The 20,414-nt window shown below is 47.4% G+C and overlaps 1 long non-coding RNA gene across 2 annotated transcripts; it reads left to right on the top strand.

Annotated features, from left to right (window-relative positions):
* The first annotated feature begins 9,370 nt into the window (after positions 1-9,370).
* LOC123377762 lies at positions 9,371-19,771 on the top strand. 2 transcript variants are annotated; one of them, XR_006582317.1, is made up of 3 exons: positions 9,371-9,482; positions 10,434-10,578; positions 19,615-19,771. It is a non-coding gene; the product is annotated as an uncharacterized LOC123377762 (long non-coding RNA). The 2 variants fall into 2 exon arrangements; XR_006582318.1 differs by lacking the exon at positions 19,615-19,771 and adding an exon at positions 17,694-17,889.
* The last annotated feature ends 643 nt before the right edge of the window (positions 19,772-20,414 follow it).

The following is a 20,414-nucleotide window of genomic DNA, read 5'->3' as shown; positions in this document are numbered from 1 at the left end:
TGCAGAGTGGAGGCATTAGCATGGCTGTGAGACCCAGGTCCAGCAATTGTAAAGCCAGCTTTACAGTGCAGTGTGGATGCTCAGGCACAGGCTTGGAAACACCAAGTTCACAAGCCTGGGTCCCACAGTGTGCAGTGTAGTCACACTCTCTCGTGCCTCAGTGTAGGGATTTGTAAAATGAGGATAATAAAATCCTTCTCTCCCTGCCAGGGAGATTGTGAAACTCCGTTAATGCATGTCACGTGCTTTGAATTATTCAGGTGAAAGGCTACAAGGCAGGGCAAGGGGTTATTATTGGTCTAGCAAGGGCAGCTCGTCTGCCACACAAACCTCCATGCATCTCCCACGCACAGAACATCTGCATCAACATGCTCCCTCCATCATTGTGCTGCTGTGTCTCCCTGTCTTTCCCTTGGCTCCTCTGCTCACAGCCCTGCCTGCCAAACCTTGCTCCTCAAACACCTGCCTCTGAGCAGCCCTTGCCGATGATCCAGGCTCTCTCTCCCTGCCTCTCAGGCAGTACCTTGCGCAGTCCCAGCCAGCTGCTGGAAAGAGCAGCGTGTTCATTGGCGAAGTATTTCCAGTAAGTGCCCTGTTTCATTACGCAGCCCTCTCTTCTGTCTCCTGGAGCAGGGCCTGTGTGTGTAACCTCTTTGTTCTCGCATGAGATCAATGGACAGTGGAGCAAGAATTACCGCTTAACCTTTTCAGCGGAACAAAAGGTGAAAGCAAGAGTGGGAGGAGGGGAGGCTCGTGTCTTCACTAGATCCAGAGAGCCAGGAATGGCTGCCTAGTGCAGTCTTTTTGCTAGCAGCTCGGCTCTTCTCCTCGACAGAGATGACCCAGCCTGTGGAACTCACTGTCACAGGAGAGTGTCCCCATTAGCAGAGTCTCCCACCAGGGAGCCAGATTCTCAGTTTGTGTCCTGCACATTAGTAAGGCTGGGACTCAAACTGAGACAAAATACAGCCTCTCCCTAGGGTGGCTAGATAGCAAGTGTGAAAAATTGGGACTGGGGTGGGGGGTAATAGGCACCTATATAAGAAAAAGCCCCAAATACTGGTACTGTCCCTATAAAAACAGAACATCTGGTCACCCTACCTTTCCCTGGCTGAGGTGGTAGGAGCCATGCATGGACAGACTCTCTCGGTTGGGTTTCCTCCTTCTGGGCTAGCTGATCTGGTCTCATCTGGGAGCATCCCCCTGCTGGCCAACTTGATTGGAGCTACACTGAGATGGTTTGAGCGAGGAGCTGTCTTCTCTGGCTGAGTCAGTGGGAGCAGCACGGAGCTGCTCTTGGCTGGAAGTCTGTTTTAAAGGCGTTGCATCCCCAAATGAAATGGTGCAGGTGTGTGTGACTGTCTCTGGGCAGGAGAGGAAAAGGCAGCATGTGATTATTACAAAGTTAAGACTTAAAGTCAACAGTGCTCCAGTCAGCACATTGCCTCTGGCTGTCAAACCGGGAACCAGACCTTAGTAACTTAGTGCTGTGCATGCCAAAGGGGACGTACTTCAAAATGTGATCGAGTCCCTTTCTCATGCCTCCTACTCCTCCCCCATTCCATCGGTGACAGTCACAGGGAAATCCTAGGCTGTGACTGAACTGGATTCTGATACTGAGAACCTCTCCAAAACCAGGACATGTTCCTGACTTGGGACAAAACTGGGAAGCACATTCAGGAATGGTTCTCTCCCTGACAGAATTGTATAGTGAGGGGAGGTCATCATGCAATGACTCAGTGGGGAAATAAACCTGAAACTAAAACAGGGCTGGGCCAAGCCTGACTGTCCTACTCTTGTCTCACCTCTAGATTTCTTCTCCTCTCTTGCCTTCCTCACATTCCCAGGAGCTCCCTATGGAGGACATTTATTAGCATGTCTTTACTGAGTCCTGGCTCTTCCATTTCAGGAGCAAACATAGATCTGTCTTTATGGCTTATGTCTGAAAGCTTCTTGGGCTTCCCACCAGAATCTCAGCTCTGCCTGCAGTGGCTCTCAAATAATACCAGCTTTTATATAGAGCTTTTCATCCACAAATCTTAAAGCTCGTTACAAAGGAGCTCAGTATCACTGTCATCCCCATGTTATAGATGGGGAAACTGAGGCACCAAAGTGGTGAAGTGACTTGCCCAGGGCCACCCAGCAAGCCAGTGGAAGACCTGGGAATATAAGCCAGATCCCTGAGACCCAGCCCAGTGTTCTAACTACTAGGCCACACTGCCTCTATATCCAGTTCTCCAAATGCTATTACTTCTCTTATTCATCTCCATCCCTCCCCATATGAGCTACTGTCCAGTAGAAGTATTAGTATTAGGGCTTGTATCTTCTGTAGAGTAATCACTAATCAGGACAATAGAATTGTTTACACCCAAGCAGGTCTGCTATTCTAGCCATTAGACAGCAGAATGAACATGTCATTAACATATTATGCACTCCTTCTCTCTGGTTACACAAAGCTGGTTTTTAGACACCTGGGATTCACATGAATTCCTTTACATGCACACGGTTCCTGTGCTCACATGCATGCACAGAGAAGTGCCCAGATATATACACTCACGTACGTCTTGAGATGCAGACACAAAGGCCCAGCCTGCACTTGAGGCATACTTCTAGGGTTCACTGCCTGCGCAATCTTTGCAAATGTCTCTTTGATCCTTAATAATTACTCTGTGCTAATGACTTTGTGATGTAATGAATCGAACAAGATGAATGGGAAAGGCTGAGTGGAACTCTTAACTCTCCCATCTCAGGTCCTTCTGTCAAGATCTGTCAGCAGCTCCCCCATCTTCCCATGCTGGGAAATGTCTTGTGGGTCAACTAGGAAGTTGAGCAGCACTAGTTATTCAAGACATTGTCATTCCCTGCAATGCACCATCCACGTGGCTCTTCTACCGGACAAGATTTTCCGCCCTCCGCCCTCCCACTCATTGCCCAGATTAGAAGAGGAAGTTCTACTCCCCAGGTACCACTTCATGAGATGCAACTCCCCTCCTTCCAGCACTGGGAGCTTTCCATCTTGGTGATGGTGGGTAAAGAAGGTGTCAGGTCAGTTTGGAACAACACTGTGGTCTTTCCCCGACCCTGCCCCACTGCTCATTTCCTCTGAGGTTATATTTGGAAAATGCCGAATCTCTTGACAATCCCCTTGCACTTGGCTGTGTTTGGTACAGATTCTGCATAGTTGGGTCATGTAGTTAACCTAGGAGAGGTCCCTGTTGCTCGAACACTCCTTTTCATTCATTGATGGAAGATGAGGATTCTGTGTCAGTGCCCCCTCTACACCTGAACTAAGAACTACTGCCTGGTCCTGTGAACTCCAGGGGCTCCTTTCTGGGTGTCAGTGCAGTATCAGGAAGGATAATACGAATACGAAGGAGCAAAAGAAGATGAGAAAACAGAAGGATAAGCTGTGTGTGTAAACTATCAACATGTGATACAACAGAGACGCGTGTGGCATAAATACCCAGATGGAGAGAGGGATGCATTGATAAATAGGGTCCGCATGAGGAGGGGGAGGAAATGAGAGTACAGAGAAAGTCAGGGTGCTGGACTGAGACGGGGAGGGGACAGAGACACAAGGAGGGTTAAGGGGATTGGAGTGGGCAGGGGCTGGATAAGGGGGCATCAAGCAATGTTGTCAAAGTAGAGATTAAATCTACAGTGATGTGTTCGGGGTGGGGCCAGACGGGAGCCATTGCCCTACAAAAGCAGTGACACCATTATTAAAAATTCTGAGGTGTCTGAAATGAAAATTGTTGTGGCTTTGAATGTCCTGTCAATGCTAAGGAACTGGGCAGGGAATAGCACAAATTGCCTGTCATTTATGTTTTAAGAATATTTAACAATGAGGCAGCAGGCCATTGCAGGGTCGGTGCAACCATTTAGGCGACCTAGGCAGTCGCCTAGGGCACTGGCATTTCGGGGGCACCATTTTCTTTGGCAGCGACCATGGTGGCCAGATCTTTGGCTGCCCTGGTCGCCATCGGCATTTAGGTGGAGGGAGCTGGGGCAGGGGAGCGCGGGGAGGGCTGCCTGCAGCAAGTAAGGAGGGGCACGCAGGGGAACTCCCCACCCCAGCTCTCCCCTGCCCTGTCTCCTCCCCGAGCACGCTGTTGCTGCTTCACTTCTCCTGCTTCCCAGGCTTGTAGCGCCTAAGCTGATTGGCGCCGCAAGCCTGGGAGGCGGGAGAAGTGAAGCAGCCACGGTGTGCTCGGGGTGCTCGTGTGCGGAGCAGGGGTGAGCGGGGGCAAGGGGGTGCCTCAGGGCGGAGGAGGGGAGCTGCCGCAGGGGGGTGGTGCCTCAGAGTGGAGGGGGGAGCTGCAGCGGGGGCGTGTGCCTCAGGGCAGGGGTGCGGGGGAGGAGGAGGGCGCAAGGTAGAAGTTTCGCCTAGGGCACGAAACATCCTTGCACCGGCCCTGGCTGGGGGCGTGAAAACACTTGGGAGGCTCTGGCTGGGAAAGGCCTCTGGAACAATAGGTTCCCCCATGGAGGGGCTGTGACAGGGCAGCGCAGGCCCAATCTCTCCTTGACCATCCTCTCTCCTCCCACTCCTCTGCTCACACGCATGCAGGTATCAGTCACTCTAAGCCAGTCCTGCATCTCCTCTTGTGCAGAAGGAGCTGAGGTCCATCTGTCTCTCTCTCATGCACACAGGAACGGGCCTGATGCACAGGGTAGCAGGTAGGGGGAGGAGGTTTGACTTCATCATATGGAGCTTCCCGCTTGTCCCAGCAGGGGCAATCATTTGGAAGTGGGTCCTATCACACACAAAGTTTCTCCAGTCTGCTGCCTCTCCTGTTCCAAGGCAGAGCACAGCAGTGTTCCTGGTGCATTAGCACTGAGCTCTGGCCAAGGACTTTATCAGGATAGATAGAGATGGGGCAGGTTGCTCTGCGTGGAGGGGAATTGCTCCACATTAGAAAAGTCAGTGTTTCTGCAAAGGTAGCTAGGAATCAAGCCCTGATGATGGGGAATCAGACCCAAGTGATGAGGAATTGGGCATGGGTGGCAGAATGTATTCCTCAAGGATGGTATCAACTGCACAGCTTATGCACACCACAAACAGCACCTTCTCCTGCTCCTCACCCTGCTAGCTGAAAAGCAGACATGGAAATGGAAAGGAAAACATGTTTGCAAATGTTCATGCTGCTAGATCAATGTGGGCGGATTAGCAAAGCCGTTTGGCTGCTCAGTGCTGTTTCTGTGCCATGACCATGGCGCATGGAGTACAGCACAGTCCAACAGCTCCACTAATCTACCAGCCAAACTGCTTCGTAAGTAAATCAATCTCTGCCGCGTGGATCCATGGGAGGGCCAGTTGCTCTTGATCCGTTCACTCCGAGCCACACTTGAGTGAGTAACAAATGTCAGGTTCCCAAGGTCCATTGCTCGCTCGGGGGAACAAGGGCAGGGGTAGGAGCAGATTAGAGGCTGCTTTCAGACAGTGTAATGAGCAAGAAGTTAATCTCAAATAGAGACACATAGAGCTCCCCACACCTGCCAGGAGGAATTGCTGTTGGATGGGATGTTAGCTCACTACCATCCTAAAGCGGAGTAGAGTTGGAGTAGAGATCAGCCTCTGGACACTCTCTTCCAGCCTTTTAGATGTACTGTTCTCTCTTTACATCATGAATGCTTTATAAAACTGTCTTTGCAATGCAAGTTGCATCATAACAATCAATAATTAATTACCCATATTTTAACTGGAGCTTTTTTTTCTTCTTACCTTTACTAAAACAATTGACTTCAAATATACAGAGGATTCTGATAGCCTTTGTCCATTCCGAAGGGAATTGGTCTATCCTAGGAATGGTTTCTATGTATTATAGACAGTGCAGGTAGAGCCTCCTATAGTTAAGGTGGCCTGACCCATCCCGTTATAAGACACTGTTTTCAGCTGTTTATAACTTTGTTAAACATTAACCATTTGGGCTGAAATTTTCCATGCTGGGTGTCTGCCTTAGGCGGATTTAGTTTTGAAACTTTCATTCATTTGGCAGCTAATATCTCCAGCAATTCTGTCCGGCGGAGTATTCTCCCCTCACAACCTTGGTGCGCTGACTGCATGTTTACCATCCCCACAGAACAAATGGAACAGATTCCAGTCCAGGGTTGCAGGTCTTTCCCTGTAACTGCTCCCCCTGCTCCCCAGGGGCTGCTGTGGTGCTGGGCACAGTAACTGGGAGCAGAAAGACTGTGTCTCCGGGGGTTGGCTAGGAACAGGATGGGGAGCAGCAGAAATAAATCTGATCATGTAATTAAACACTGTATCATAATACATATGCAGAGGGGGGCCAAAATAAGATTGCAAAGCAACCTTAATTCCAGATTTTCCCAATTTTTGTGGGCTTGACTTTTAAACCTTAGCGTTCCTTTACTGTAATTTTTGGGGTGTAATATAAATTGCACCATCATCATAGGTCTTGTCTACACTGGGAATTTCTCCTGATTGCAGCAACCAATGGGCAGCTTCAGTGCACATCTTAGCTTTCCTTGTCTACACCTGAGGTTTGCACCAGTGCAATTATGATTGCTGGAACTGGGGCAAATTCCCAATGTAGACAAGGCCTGAGGATCTCAAACATGATTATTCCCAGTGCTAAAATTTCAATATTGGGTTCTTAAAGTTAATCAACTAAATCCCTGTTTAGGTACCTAAGTACTCAGCCTGATTTTCAGAAGTGCTCTGCACCCACAGCTGCCATTGACTTCAGTAGGAGTTGTGGATGCTCAGCATCTCAGAAAATTAGGCCATTTATTTGGCTGCCCAAAGAAAGATAAAACGGCGGGAATTCCAAAAGCACCTCAAGACTGGTCTACATGGCAACTCAGTGCACAGCGAGTGCACGGTGTGAATGTATAGTGCACTAGCTTGCTGCACATTAAGTCATTGTGTGTCCCCCCAGTCAGTTGGTGGGGGAAGTACTCTAGTGCAGTGTAGATCTACATTTTGGCTTGCTGCGCACTAGATCTCAGTGTAGAGAAGCCCTCAGTGATTTAGGAGCACAAGTCCCATGTCACTGAGGCAGTTTTGAAAATCACACCCTAAACATCTAACTTTATACATCCAATTTCAAACATTTTGGCCTATGTGACTGGAAGAAGCTTCCACTTTCCTCTCTGTAAGGAAGGAAGTTGCATGCTACAGAAACCAATCAATTCAATTTCACAATTAAATCAATTAAATGTCACCAATTAGGTAGGAGAATGCAATGATCTTTTTACAAATGCGGAAACTGAGGTGCAGAAATGTAAAGTGACTTGCCCCAGGTCATGTAGCAACTCTGACCAAGTCAAAAAATGGAAGCTAGAAGTTGTGACTCTCAGTTAAGGCCAGCTCCAGGCACCAGTGCAGGAAGCAGGTGCTTGGGGCGGCCAACAGAAAGGGGCGGCACATCCTGGTCTTCGGTGGCGGGTCCCTCAGTCCCTCTCAGAGGGAAGGACCGGCCGCTGAATTGCCGCCGATGAAGTGGCGTGGTAGAGCTGCCACCGAAGTGTCACTGATAGTGGCTTTATCTTTCTTTTTTTTTTTCTTCACCGCTTGGGGCGGCTAGAGCCGGCCCTGCTCTCAGTGCCCCTGTTCTAACTGCTAGACAACTCTCCCCTTGTAGAATCAGAATTCCTGATTCCCAATTCCTGCTCCAACCACTAGGTACACTTCCTGTGATGGACTCTGCCGAGATGATTCAAGTCATCTGATTTGCTAATGTACATGGACATTGTGCTCTGCACAGATGTATTCTTACAAAAAGAGAAAGGCCATGTGTCCATTATGCTTTGTTGTTCATTTCCATCTTATAACTACAATTGTAACCACCTCAATGCACAACATTTCTCAAGGTAAATGATTAATTTTGTCCTTTAGGTTCATTTCAGGACATCAACTACTCCCAGTCAGTCATTAATCACAGGCAATTATTGCTTATGTAATGGCCATTCTATCTTGCCTTTCAGCCTCAAAATTCCTCACACTACCCTCTCTCCTTGGAAGCAGATAATAATCACCCAGTAATACACTCTGCCTGGTGTAGCCATATATATATATATCTATATCTATCTATCTATCTATCTATCTATCTATCTATCTAAACAACTTTTAAGGGGCCATAATATCATCCCAGCCATTCTCAGGAAATGCACCAAGTGTTAAAAGCTTAATGGACAGCAGTGGAACTGATTTAAGTGAGTTGTCTGCAGACCAGATAGAATGTGGGGGGCGAGGGAATCAGGGAGAGCAAGAGAACAACAATTTAGAGGGATATGGAGATGCTGCCTCTGGAGCAGGTAATGAATAAGAATGAACACATTGAAACACCAGGCTGCTTCCAGAACACTGCTCTGGCTCGCGCTCCGGAACCCACTTTAATTTTATGCTGTCGTTACTTGTCCTATCTTCAAAAACCAAAGATTTAGAATGGCATGTTCAATTAAACAGGCTGCTTGGTTCTCTTGTGCTCTCATTCTCCTCATCCATAGGAGATCTTAACAATGCAGTTAAACCTTTGCATGCAAATATGGCCACATGAATGGATCCCCTGAGGGATGTATCTACAAGGTGCTAGACATGGCCTGATGAGGTGTGTGCTACAGGGCTGGGCAATCTCACTTTCTGATGCGGTCAGGTTTTTCGTTGTAACGCAGTTACCCTGTACAATCACACACCCTGTTTTAGCCCCCCAGGTCTAGCATTCAGGAAAAGGAAGGTTAGTGCAGCAAGGGAGGTTATCGTAAGTGACAAAGAAGGGAAGGTAGGCCAGGTGTCTTCCTGGGATCCGGGCAGTTATTTGTTTGGCCAAGGACAGCGGTACCAAATGGGAGTGTAAGGAGGTCTACATCTTGTAGATGACAGATTGAAGTGTGGGAGGATGATGGCTGGTGCTTCAGTGCTATGGTGTCAGGTGTATTAGAAAATCCTGATAGGGAGATAGGTGGATAGAGAAAGAGAGAGATGATGGATTGATGATATGAAAGATTTTCAGCCAATAAGGGTAGATGTTATTCAGAGGCTGGGACTGGGATCCTAGGAGAACTGCAAGATAATGAGCCAATTACAATGTTTGGCTTGGTCCTTGGATTCTCCTTTGGACCCCCTTTCTCCCTTCCCATCTACCTCACCCCTGCATTAAAGCTTCCCTGTGCCAAAGATGTGACTCCCTAGGGAGTCATTTAATGCTACTTTGAGTCCTAGCTCCACCAGGAGCGACGCGTACCCTTTTTCCTCCTTCCAGCTGGACATCACCCAGCCTGGAATGCATACAATGGTCCCAATTGGCCTAGACTCTGTAAATCCATATTCAGAACAAGAGTCATACATTTCTTTCAGGCCTCATGATGTCACAATGTCCTGCCTTTATTCCATGATGCTGTAGCCATTTGTGACGTTGCTATGGCATCACATGAAGATGCAGGTGGAAGGACCTGGTTGTTTGGTATCTTGGGTTAATACCAGTAGGTGGCAAAATGTAGAGGAAGGCTAGCACAGTGTGAGTCTAGCCTGGCTATATTGCTAAGAATTCAGAGAGAGGTGGCCTATTCTCACCCAGCCCCTTTGGGTGCTCCAGCTGGAGAAATCTGGGCAACATTTCATTTCATTTAATTGTGAAGTAACAGACCTCACTGGGTATATTTCCCAGGCTGTCACCTTTGACATGGACTTATGGGGACCAGTTTCCTCCCCCCACACCCATTCTTCTCTTCCTGAATTAGTTACTACAAACTCATTCAGTGCCAAAAAGACACTCTGTCACCAGTCTATGTGCATACTGCAGAGCTCCTCCTTCTCAGGCTGCCAGTGCAGGGAGGGTTAACGTTTCGGTTCCCCTAGAGGCTATGCTCCAGTTGACAATATCATCAGCTTGTGACAGAGTTAATGGGGGATCAGGTGCATGAGGCAGCCTGTAATACCCTGGAGAGCGATGAGTTGTGTCCGGAAGAGCCAGACCTTGGATATGTGCCATAATTGTGCAGGGCCTGATGGCTTCCTGACCCATCTCCTCCTAATAAACCATTAGCTGCCTCTCCAGTGAAGAATCTTCTCTCCTCCTTTTGCATGAACCTTTCTTTCCCTTCTCTCACCTTGTTTTTTTCTTGCTCTGTTTATCTTTTCTAGCTGCACACTCTGCATTCATTCCCGTTAGACTTTCTTCTCTTCCACTCTCTTGCTTTGACACTCCCCAGGGACTCTGGCTCTCCACCACCTTTGGAAGTGTATGTGTCTTTTGGCTAATTATATTTATTTCAGAAGTAGGAGGTGATAAGCAAATGACACCCCTCTCATTTCCCTAGCACCATCTTCCCCCTCTCCCCTATTCCCCCCTCCAGCCTTTTTACATGTTGGGAAATTTTTCAATATATATTCAAATCACTACAGTTACTGGGGAGCTTAAGGCTGCTGTCCACTGCTCATACAACACACATACCCTTGTCATTTGTAGCCATCAATTGGGATGTGAGTGCCAAGCAGAAGAGATGCTCTGCAGGATCCCTTTGATCTCTTCAGTGCCAAACATGGGTTGGAATAGACTGTACCAGAGCTGCCCATCTGGATGGAAGATGCATATTGATGAGCCTCACTTGCAGGTACTTTTTAGCGCTAGCACAGATGGCCTGTGGCTCTGCAGTTAGTGCACTGACCCACCAAGTGTCAAATCAAAGTTTGCTTACCAGGGCCTGATGGCTTCCTAGCACAGGTGACTCATTCCTCCAGTGGAAGGAGATGCGATTTGGCTGTTGTTGCTCTCTGGCTAACAGAGAAGCAGTACTAGTTCACAAGACCTCTCCAGCTCTTCTCTGCTGCCCAGAAATAACTCAAATGTCCTCTGTGCTTTCTATCTAAGAGATGGCCTTTTTGTTGCCACATGACCAAAGTCCGCTGGAAACTTCCCTGTAAGCCCAATTCAGAGATTTGCCAAGATCTATGCCTTGTGTTACAACACTTGCTCCCTGGGACATCACCTACCTGTTTGAAGAAGGGAGAAGGAGGTGCAGAATCAGAACTGATTTCCCATGTCCCCCTGGAATGGACTCCCAGTGCAAGCCTTGGGAGAAGAAAAAGAACCAGAACTGGAATTCTGTGCCCACGTGACATGGGCGGTGGGGTAGCTTGTAGGAGGAGACTGGAGAAAAGAGCAGGGCAAATGAGGAAAAATAATTTCTGCAAATTTGTTAATAATCGGAAGCGAATTTGGATTTGACTGTGGAGACAACTCTTTCATGGTCTCTTTCCACTGGTATTTGAGTGCATGAGCTTTACTAGTGCACATAGCTGCAAAGAGTGAATCTTTATTCCAAATGCTCAGCTACATGCCAGATGTTAACATCAAATGAACTTTTAGGATAACTAATCAAGACCCTGTGAAGTGTGAATGGTGACTATGGTATTCTTTTCGGTTGTTATTATTATTTGGTATTTGTATTCTGCTGATCTGGGTGTTGGACATAAGAAGGCACATTCTCTGGCTCAAAGTTTAGTCACAGAAGCCTTCCACTCAGGGACATGCCATATATAACCAACTAAAACAGCACAGATTGTGAATATGTATAACAAATTGTTTGTGAATGAGCCAAAAATTATTCACTCTGGAAATTCCCAGACAATTTCATGCAACAGAATGAATGCACCTGACAATTCCACAGTCTGCTCAGGGGCAATTGGGGAAAAGAAAGAAAGGAATTTGTCGCATAAATGATTTGCTCATCTCTGTAGGAGAAGGATCAGATAAGGATTTCGTTGCCTGCCTGGAATGGTTTTCTGAGTGCTGCCCTGAGGATTTCTGAGTCCAGTTGGAGTAGACTAGTAATAACCATAGTGCTTATTAGTGCTCTACGTTAGTAGATATCAAGGGTTGTTAAAAAGGAGGTTGGCATCATTATCCCCATTTTATAGAAGGGGAAACGGAGGCACAAAAGAAGAAGTGACTTGCCCAAGGTCACCCAGCAAGTTAGTGACAGAGTCTGGCATAGAACCCAGAACATTATCCAATGCCCGATTCTGCCTTTGGTCTAGTACAGTGGTTCTGGTGGACACCAAACTGGAGGCAAAAGGGAAGGTCAGCCTAACTGGGTTGGGGCCCTTCCATCATGCAGGAAAAAGCAACAATACAAAATCCCTTGGCTGAGATCTCCATCTAATTGCTAAAGAAGCTCATTCCCAAATCCAATAAAGTTGCAGGAGCATTTTACTGGCCCCTCCGGAGCAACTTTAAATAAACTGTTAGTGAGTTTTTATGATATTTGAGACTTTTAACCCATGTTGTTGGGACACTGCTCTGTAAACCCACTCCGCTCAGCAGCTTTTACTGGGCTTCCAAACATAAAATCCCCAGACAAACTGCAAAGTGATGGCACTTCCTGCTGCCACTAAAATGCTGGGATTTTTTCCTGCCCAGGGACTCTCTTCCCTATAAGCAGAGATAAGTCCTTTTCCTTTCGTGACAGATGGGTAGTAACAATTCAGGGTAAAAGAATTTTGATAAAAATAAAACACATTTGCCCAAGAATAATCTCTTCCCCAATGTCTTTTCACCTCTCTTCCTCCTTCCTCATCTGTCTATCTACTCAGGAAAGTCAGACTCAGAGGCAGCCTCTAGTGTTCAGAAGGTTTCTGGTTTTTATACAACTTCCCCACTCAGGTGATAAAGGCACAGAACTCAGAGCAGGGGCGGCTCCAGGCCCCAGCATGCCAAGGGCGTGCTTGGGGCAGCATGCCGCGGGGGGCGCTCTGCCGGTCGCCGGGAGGGCGGCAGGTGGCGGCTCCGGTGGACCACCGAAGCTGTGGGACCAGCGGACCCTCCGCAGACACGCCTGTGGGAGGTCCGCCAGAGCCGCAGGACCGGCGACCGGCAGAGCGCCCCCCGTGGCATGCCGCCGTGCTTGGGGCGGCAAAATATCTAGAGCCGCCCCTGGCTCAGAGGATGCCACCAAGGTCACAGAATGAGTCAAGGATCATTGCTGACTGGAGCCCAGGGTGACCCATGTGGCTTGCAGATCAGATGATTTCCAAATGGACATAGCTGCAGAAATTCCTTAACTCTGCATCTTGTGTCTCATACTGGGGATTCTTATTGTACTAGCAGCTGCAAGACGCTGTTGGAATCTCATTCCTGTCAACATTCCCTTGCTCCTCTCCATTTTGGACTGTGACCTGGTTGAGTGAGGTTGCCTGTGACTGTTTTATCAACCTGTAGGCACTTTGAGACCATGGAGACACGATCTTAAATGACATTAAAAAAAATCATGTTAGGAAGTTCCACCCCCACCACCACCTTGTTTGGGCCTGTGACCTATCTAGCTGGTCTATAGCATTTATCTTCATAAGTACATAGAGGTCCTGCTTCCAGGCACTGTACGTACCTTGAGTAACAGAAATCTTTCAATGAGGTTGCAATGGATTGAAGTCATTTTTCAACTCACTGTCTCCCGGTGTATGTGGCAGAATGTATATGCTGATTGTCAAAAAGCACCAGCCTCAGTGCAAGGGCTTCTGGGAGCTTTTTCCACCACTTCCTCTCCATAAAATACTTTGTACCAAACATCACATCTAAACAGAATGCACGTCCTCTAGGAGAGATGTGGGACCCAAACTCTCTGAGGCTCATCACACTATCTGAACCTCTTGGGCAATCTTGTGGGGCATGTTTGTTCTCAGGAGATTTCTGGATCTTCATGTTGGGGCAGATCTACCACCTGGTCCATCTTTCTCACAGCATTGCAGCATTTCTTGGCATCACCCCCACATGAGCCAGGAAATGGAGAACAGGCAGCCACAAAACTGAGCAATAACAAGGTAGTAAGTTTCCTGTCTTCCCTGCATAACAGCAGCAGTTTGAGGCTTAAAGGCCATTTGGGTGAAGGGATGGCTTGGTTGTGCCCTTATCTGAGTGGGTTTTCCCTTCCCTATTTCTGATTCTTCAGTTCCCTGAAACATGCACCCCTGTGTTGCCTATTCCCATCTCCTTTCCCTGGCTCCCTGAGAGGCAGGCCCCACTGGTTCACTCCCTAACACCTTCACATCCTTAGCAACTCTTCTTTTGTTTTTGCCCCCTCATAACTTTAAACTTTTACAGCATTTGTCATCCCTGACAGCTGTGATATATTAGCTACAAACTCCCATTGTGTTCTGCCATTGCACAACAATAGATACTCCTGTCTGTTTATACAGGTTTGAATGTGTCCGTGTAAATACAGTGTGGAGGAAACAGTAGACCATGTATTGCACGCTGACAGCTGAAAGATTAAGGGAATCCATTAACTAAACCAACTGCCTGGAAATCTTATGCAGAGCATACACCTGAAAGCCATTATTGCAATCCTGTCATACTACTTTATCTCTTTATTTAGAAATGGAGGGGGTTTTTTTTTTGGTTTAATAATGTAAACTTGTTCTTGAGTAACAGAGAAGCCCTTGATTAAGTATCTAAGTATCCCTGCTGAAGAATTTATGAACTCTGAGCCAGCACTGTCCTTGCCAGAGCCCATGGAGTGAAAGGGGAGTGTGCGGAGGGGGCATTAGCCTGTCTCTAGATTTGTGCTGTGAATGGCCTTGGATCAGATTTCCTTGCAACAAACTGTTTGCCATTGCTCTCACAGACGATTCTGTCCCACTTAAATATCTGGCTGCACTTAACCTTTTTGCGCCTGAATTCCCTCTGTTGTTGGAGCATTGCTCCTCCCCCCGTGAGTCCTTCTCTCCTATAGGAGCAACCCGGCCTCAAGTTTTCAAGCTGCTGCATGCAGTTATGTGAGGCTTTCCGGCACTGCTGGAGGCTGTCGGATCTCTAGTCTGTTCCCAAAAGCCTGCAGAACCCCTAACATCCCAGAGGCCCTGGATGTGCAGTACAGACCCTTTCAGCTCTTCCAAGTGACTCACAATGTTTCCCCTCAGCTTCCTTAACTCAGATAGGGCAGGGACTGGATAGTCTAAACAGAAAGACTCACATAGGGCTGGACCGGACAAGGAAGGGTTTATAGACCCACTAGCCAGAAGGGAGCTCTGAGTTTCAAGGGTCATAAGCAAAACTCCCAAGACAATTGTTGGCACAAGTGGCAGTGTTGCAGGAACCGTTTCTCTAGTAGTTTTAAAATAGGAATCACATCTATCTGGCCCTTGTCACTGCAGTATCTGAGACCCATGGTGGCATCATGATGGCTCAGGTAATAGACCTCTTAATTTAAAAGTGTTTAGGAGTTTGAACAAAGTCCATTCTCTTATCAATATGCAGATCTGCATTCTGACCTAGTGGCCTAGGAAGGGCACGTTCAGCCCCAGCGATCAACTAGATGAGTTTGAAGAACCCTGGGCTCCATCTATAGAAACACTTAACTAAGGAATATTCAGGCGCTGGGACAGAGTTCCTTCTCCCATCCTCCTCCCACCTGAATCTTCCCTTATCCCCCCCACCCCCAGCTTTCATACTTCCCCTCCCTGCCTTGTCTGTGTTGTCTCCCCATTGGTAATATAGTATTGCTTTATTTGATTCTATAGTTTAATTTTAAGGTTGTTAAAATGGTTTTGGCATAGGCAAGTTAATGATATGCTGTGTGTTACAGCTGGCAATTTTAAGTTTAAAATGTTCTTTTTCTGTTTTTATTTTTGCATTGTGATGTTTGCATTGACAAGTGAAAATAATAACGACCTCAATAAAAAATATGCAGATCTGCCTGAGTTCAAAGTGTCCTGCAAATCAGGCTTCAATTGCTGGAAGATATTGTTTCTTCTGTACAAAAGTGAGAAGAGGAAAAATAAGAAATCCTGTACATTTTCAGTACAAATATCACCATTGACAGGGTCTGTATTCAGGTTTTTGATGTGATGCGAGAGTGATGAAGTCTGTGCCAAATGCCGAGTAAAGTTTCAGTGCTTGGTATTGTCAGGGCAACACCCCAGATTCCTTAGCTAGCTCCGTCCTAGACAGATAGTAACCATGGTACCTGCTTTCCTAATTTGGTTCAGGCCATTGGGACACTCAATAAATAAAATCCTTTAAAATGCCTAATATTGATTTGATAGCTTATGGCCCGGTGTGTAATTCACATTCAGTGCTGTCTCTGCTCTGAATCTATTGCTGTGATACTGGGGAGAGAGGAACTTGGAAAGATATTTTTAATAGGTAGTGCAGCTGCTGTAATGCAAACTCCCATTGCTCACCAGAGCCAGGATATTTTCATCTCGCTTTTCTTTCTTTCTTTTTTTAATAAATACCCACAGGGTCTGTCTAGCTTCTGAACTAATCACTTCACTTGTAAAATGTCAGTGTAACAAAAAAGGCTGTTTGTGAGCTGTGGGAGAGCCAAGAGCAATGGAGGGTCGGGAAGTGCTAAAGTGTGTGTGTTTGTTTGTCAGAGTGCCTAGCCAGTGGCCAAGTTGTTAGTGCCATGGGAGAAACTTCTCGCCGGCTCTCACTCCCTGGGCTTGGATTCTTCAGCGCTTAGCGATCTGCTCTGCTTTGTGCTGTAGCATGGGATACCCGGGTGTAGTCATTAAAGCAGCTGGGGCCTATTGATTACTGGACTGCCCCTGGGAGTGGGGAGAGAGAGGGTCTTCTCCTGGCTTCCAAACCTCACAAAATCTGGGGCTGCTCTAGGGTCAGGGAGAGTATACTGCATTATGAAGAAACCTCAGCACATGTGAGATTTGAATACAGCTGCCAGCAAAAGGCTAACAGAGAGAGAGAGAGAGAGAGAGAGAGAACCTGAGATCCTTTCCCTGATGGGATATCACAGTGGCCTGTTGGGAGTCATGGAGGAGCAGAGAGGTGGGAAAGAGGTCCCAGGGGGACTTAGGAGTTAGGGTATGGGAAGGATCTGGTTGGGGGGTTGGAGCTATTATGGAAAATCCTACACTATTGAATAGAAAATAATAAACTTGTATGGAAGGGATTTTTTAGATCATCCTGTTGAATGCAATAGTCAGTTCTGTCCCTGCTATAGATTTGCGTAGGATGGCCCAAAAAGCCTACAGAAGGGATCTCCCCATCCTCTGTAAACTCTCTGAGGGGTTAGAGTAATGCAATGGTTCTCAACCTATTTACCATTTTTGGCCACATATACAGCGCTCTGTGTTATGGGGGTCACAGCCACACAATAGATACACTACCTGTATGACTCTGAGGGCTGTAGCTATGTGCTGAGTGGGTGACAAGAGACCTGTGGGCTGCAGGTTGAGAACCACTGGAGTAATGTATATAGTACCTTATTAAAAGTCTGTAAGACCCTATGGACATCCAGAAGGACTTTTCCATAGGGGAGAGTGATGCCTTTGGAGGCTCTGTCACATTTCAGGAAATCATCTGAAATCTGGGGAGGGAGGGATAGCTCAGTGGTTTGAGCATTGGCCTGCTAAACCCAGGGTTGTGAGTTCAATCCTTGAGGGGGCCATTTGGGGAACTGGGGTAAAAATCTGGGGATTGGTCCTGCTTTGAGCAGGGGGTTGGACTAGATGACCTTCTGAGGTCCCTTCCAATCCTATGATTCTATGATCTGTGCATGTTGATGTTTATTGCAGTGGAATTTCTGGACCCGTGATTTGTCCATCATTGCTATACAACCCCAGGGATTGTGCTTCAGGGCCTTGTTGGCACTTGGCTTAGCATCACCCTGAGATGCACCAAAGGGCAGCATAACCTTGTGTTCTTTCAGTAACCAGCCTCTGGTTTCATGCTTCTCACCCTCTACCTTCTGGTCTCTCCTGTGAACAGTGGGAAGAGGGTTCAGCCAACTCAGCCTGTGATGAGGGTCACCTGCCACTGGAAAGAAGAAAGAACTAATTTGAGCTTGATAGAGGAGAAATGCATATTTGGGACACTAACCAAGTCCACGGGACTCAGTTCATGATTGTGCCTGAGAAGGCTCCATGCAGTTCAAGGCTCATTTGGGCGATGATGGGGGGAGATGATGGGGGTGGAGGAGAATTTGTGTTGCTAAGCAACATTCCCTGTATATTAAGAAGATAAATCCCATAATAATGGCATGAACTGATACTTTCTGTTTCCCTTGTTTCTTTCTTTCTTTCTCACCGGTTCTGCTCTCTTGGATCCCAGCTGCTGCAGCAGGGAGCAAAATGACCTTTTAATGCCCTGAAGAACTAAGGGGCTTTATCCTCAATGATGGAAACAGCATGATCTGGTGCTTTTCTGATCTCTTGGAACTGGGGCTTTATTGCCGGTGGTACAGTAATGGGCAGGAGGTGCACTGGGGTTGAGGGTGGGAGGTCTGGTAGAGACAGGCAGACCGTGAAGGTGAGGTGGGGTCTAGTGGAGGGAGACAGGGTGGGAAAGGGTAATTCTCTTTGGCCACATCCCACCCATGTAGTATTTGACTTCTGCAAAGATTTATGCATTTGAGTTTTACTGGAATAAATGTTTACAGGACAGTGAATTTCAAAGCCTCCGCTTGTAAGTGGTCATGGAAACTGAAGTTTAGATTTCCCTGCATGAGTATTCATGCAGGAAGTATTTGTTCGCATACCCAATTGGAGACCAGAAACAGTGCCATGTGACTTATCTGAGCAATTGCTGAACATCCACGATGAGCTGTTTGCAATCAAGCAAAAACAAAACACAAATAATGTGTTAAATACTTCTACCTAACAAGCAAACTGGAGAAAACTCCAGTGATTTAAGATACTCTGTGAGCATAAAAAGAAGCTAACTTTGTCAGCTATATAATTTGCTTTGAATTATTCACCCAGCTCTATTTTCCATTATTGCAGTGCCTGGTTTCAGTGGGGACTAGAAGCAAAAGTGACAAATATCATGAGAGAACCTCCCATGAGATTTCAGTCTGACCAGCACTGGGGAGTTTGGATGAACATCTGGCCTAGTGGAGGCCAATCAGACTGCGGGTTCCAAACCTGGCACTTTTTGAGATTTGCCACACGGGCCTTGAGAATTCTCAGTGAACACCATTATCTCACAGGGCCGCTCAGATGGGGGAGCAAGAGGGGCAATTTGCCCCCATGAGAGTTTTTCGGGAGCCCTGGAGCGGGGTCCTTCACTTGCTTCGGGGGCCCCGGAAAACTCTTGCGGGGCCCGGGCCCCCGGCGCTTCTTCCGCTCCGGGTCGTTGTCGGCAATTCGGTGGCGGGGGTCCTTCCTCTCAGGGACACGCCGCCCAAGTGCCCCGAAGACCTGCGGTGGGGGGGTCCTTCCGGCACTTCAGCGGCGGGTCCCGGGGCAGGTCTTTGGCAGCGATTTGGCAGTGTGGGGTCCTTCCACCCCAGGCCCCGCCGCCAAAGTGCCGAGTGTTCGGCGGCGGGGACACCCTGCCACCAAAAACCCCAGGCCCCCTGAATCCTCTGGGCGGCCCTGTTATCTCATGATAAAAGTCACCAATGTACTTTCTGCAGTCCCTGGCAGCAGAGCTCAAGGGAATCTGGAACAGAACCTTTGCCTCTCTTCCCTACCACTGCTCCTGCTCTTTGTCCTGCCAGTAAAGTAACTGGTGCAGTCACCTTGGACTTCAGCCACCAGGTGCTGATGATGCCACTTAGCCTATAACATAGCCACTTTGTAGTTTCGGTATGCAATTAGCTTACAGCAGCATAGTAAATATTTCATATGTTATAGCAAAGCTTGTTTAATTTTTTATTATTTTAAACTTGCTCATGAATGTTTTACAGAAATGATCTCGTCTGGTGGTGAGCTGAATGGGAATGTGTGAGGACGATTCCCTGTAACACAGCTCTGGGGATTGGACATGTGGCACCCCGTGCCTGTGGTGGCTGTTAATTTATTCTGCTAATGAGTATAACTGAGAAGGATGTTGAACAAAGTAAGTTTAGTAGCTATGTCACTGGGTGAAATAAATGGCCACAACATGCTGCTATGGTCCTATTTATAATAGTAATTAAATTGCCTCTTTTATAATGGGCTCAGAAACAGTGAATTAAAAAAAAACCCGACTGTGTTATGGAGCCTTTCACTGCTTGCTTGTCATTTCAAATCCAACTTGTGTCAGTAGCTGCTAAAGTTGTTACCATCTGTTGGCTGTTCAGTGGCTTTGTGAAATCTATTGGATGACTCTGTCTGAACCCCATCAGGCAGGTATTCATGTTAGAAAAAACATACCATAACAATTGACACCACAATATGATAACTGACCCCATCAACACAGAGGCCAAGGGCTGAATGAGCCATGGAGACTGATCTCCCCTTTTACCCTCAGATGAAGTCCTTTCTGGCATATTGGCAGGGAAGCATGGAGGAAGCTTGCCTTGCTACTGCCTGCACGGTAGCCAATCTGTGGCTAAACTGGAGAGTCAGACTCCAGGGCTGACCAGCCAGCACCTTTCACCAGTGCTGGATTCACACACAATTTGGGTTAAAATGCTTGTGAGACCATGTAGGTGGCAGTAGAGGGCAATGCCAAAATGCAGGGTACTCTACTCCTGAAGTAAAATGGGTGACCGCTTGGTAAGGG

The sequence above is a fragment of the Mauremys mutica genome, chromosome 9, assembly GCF_020497125.1.
Source record: "Mauremys mutica isolate MM-2020 ecotype Southern chromosome 9, ASM2049712v1, whole genome shotgun sequence".
NCBI classification, from domain to species: Eukaryota; Metazoa; Chordata; order Testudines; family Geoemydidae; genus Mauremys; species Mauremys mutica.
The sequence above is the reverse complement of the archived record's forward strand: the minus strand, read 5'-3'. Positions and strand labels throughout refer to the sequence as shown.